The sequence below is a fragment of the Fulmarus glacialis genome, unplaced genomic scaffold, assembly GCF_000690835.1.
Source record: "Fulmarus glacialis isolate BGI_N327 unplaced genomic scaffold, ASM69083v1 scaffold4687, whole genome shotgun sequence".
NCBI lineage: Eukaryota > Metazoa > Chordata > Aves > Procellariiformes > Procellariidae > Fulmarus > Fulmarus glacialis.
In genome coordinates this window covers 10,339-12,679 of record NW_009222447.1, presented here as the reverse complement: position 1 = coordinate 12,679, position 2,341 = coordinate 10,339, and the positions used below count along the sequence as shown (strand labels likewise).

General features: G+C 48.3%; 1 pseudogene; it reads left to right on the top strand.

Annotated features, from left to right (window-relative positions):
- Nucleotides 1-878: 878 nt before the first annotated feature.
- LOC104079400 overlaps nt 879-2,341 on the top strand; it is a 5,432-nt pseudogene continuing 3,969 nt past the window's right edge.

Genomic DNA, 2,341 nt, shown 5'->3' with positions numbered 1-2,341 from the left:
TGAAAGCCTGGTGCAAAGCTGGATACAGAACGCGGGGAAGCACCACTCCTGCAAAATCCAGGCTTCAAAGGGATGGGCTGTGTCACCACATTGCAGGGCAGGCTGTCCCCAGCTGCAATCCTCTCGAGGCTGGGGTTGGCTCAGCTGCAGTCAGCAGAAGCCCAGAATGTTGGAACAAGGTTCCTCCGTTGCCCCTTGCACCCAGGTGCCCATGGCACATGGAGCTGTGCCTGGCTTCCTTCCCGAAGGCGTGCTGTGCTGCCTCCCCAAACTGAAGGCAGGAGCCGCACGTCTGTGAAACTGCTTAAACACGTACGAACATTTTGCTGGGTAACTGCCAGCAACCTTGGTAATTTCAACCAGAGGAAGATGATGGGGGCGTGGTGGTAGGAGTGGGTGGGACCGCTGGGTGTTACTGAGACCTTTGCTTGCAAAGTGCTTGACAAACACCCGCAATGGGATGGGGCAGAGCAGATACCGTAAGTGTGGCTGGGCAGCAGGAGATTAATCACTCCCCTGGGACAAACCCGGGAGTTTCCAGCAGGCTCAGTTTCACGGGCTTTTGCATATTGATGTGGATCTGCAGGAGATCTTGGCTCATTGTGGAGATGGAAATGAAGACATTTTTCTCACTGATGATGTGTTGTCTCTTTTTTCTTGTAGGTGTGTGATGTCAAACAGTGGGCAGTCCTTGCAGCCTCCCCCGCCAGCCTGCAGCGTCATGTGCCAGTATGAACATTAAGAAAGAAAAGCTTACTTCAGAGCTCAGCATCCCAGAAAAAAAAAAGGAGGAACTAAACGGAGAGAACAAATGACTGCGCTGCTTGCAAAACTTGGGGCCGTTCACTTTTTCTCCTGAGAAATTTCATCTTGGCCTTTGTGAGAGAGCTGAAAGAGCAGGCAGAGCAGCCACAGTGATTTTCTTAGGGTCCTTTTTTTCTTTCTTAATTTAATTTTTCCCCCTCGTGCCTGGATTTTAAGACTGTCAGCTGCACTGATCACAAGCACTGGACATCAATATGTGTCATGTCATAGTAACGTGTCGGTCGATGCTATGGACTCTCCTGAGCATTGTGGTGGCTTTCGCAGAGCTCATCGCTTTCATGAGTGCAGACTGGCTGATTGGCAAAGCAAAGCCTTCAAGCTCCGAGGATGTGGACAACAGAACCGGGGGGTCGCAGGAGCCTTACCATCCAACGCTGGGCATCTACGGGCGCTGCACCAGAATCTCCCACATGCAGCTTTCTAGACGAGACACGCTTTGTGGTCCTTATGCCGAAAACTTCAATGAGATTGCCAGTGGGTTCTGGCAGGCAACCGCTATTTTCCTAGCCATGGGAATCATGATTCTCTGTGCTGTGGCATTTGTGTCTGTCTTTACTATGTGTGTGCAGAGTATTATGAAGAAAAGCATTTTTAATGTCTGTGGGCTGCTACAAGGGATTGCAGGTACGTATACTTTAAGAGCAGCTAAAGATTTAAATTTTTGGGGCATTCAGCTGAAGAAATATAGCGATTTTGTCCTGTCTACAGACAGACTGCATTAGGTAGGCCCAAAGTAGTTCTATATGCTAGTGTTTATTCAAACACAACTGAAATTTATAGCTACACAGTATGTAATACATTGACATTGGCAGCAGAATTGCAGCCTGATGTGTGCCAAAATGAACTGACCAGTGTTGCTTTTGTTTGCTGCTCAATTTTTTCCCTCCGTTTGAATTTCTTTCAGTAACAAAAACTTCTTTCCTTCGTTACCAGCAGAGAGGAAAGTTAATACTCACATTAAGGCAGTCTATCTCCTCTCGCTACTTCAGTAATTCTTCCATGGACCGAAGGCAGTTCTTGGTGTCTCAGAGGCTTCATACTGCGATGAGAGCAAATACCACCCCAGGGATAAGAACAGCCTGCAGTCGCACACCCAGTTCTCCAGTGTTTCATGCTAAGCAGCTTCCTTCAAGGCTGTGAGCTTGACAAGCGATACCTTACGATAAACCCTTCCGTTAGCCAGCTTATTGTTCAGCTGCAATTACACAGCCCAGTGAGCTTACCTTTTCACTGTCCAAGTATCAGCTGTGCTTTGCCTGAAAAGATGAATTGGTTCTAGAGATTTGGTGTTTCTGCTTAAACCCATAGATTTTACAGAGATTAAATGACTGTTAGTAAACCGACACTGGACAGCCCTAGTTAGAGAAGTGTTTGGCCAGCGAGCCATGGGGAGAACCTGTCCCATACGCAGGTTTTCATCGTTTGTGCTGTGTGCGTGTGGTCGTCTGGAGGAGGAGAGTGGTCTTCTGCCCTATCTCTAGCAGCCCTCAGAGACCTATGAGGAATGAGCAGGGCC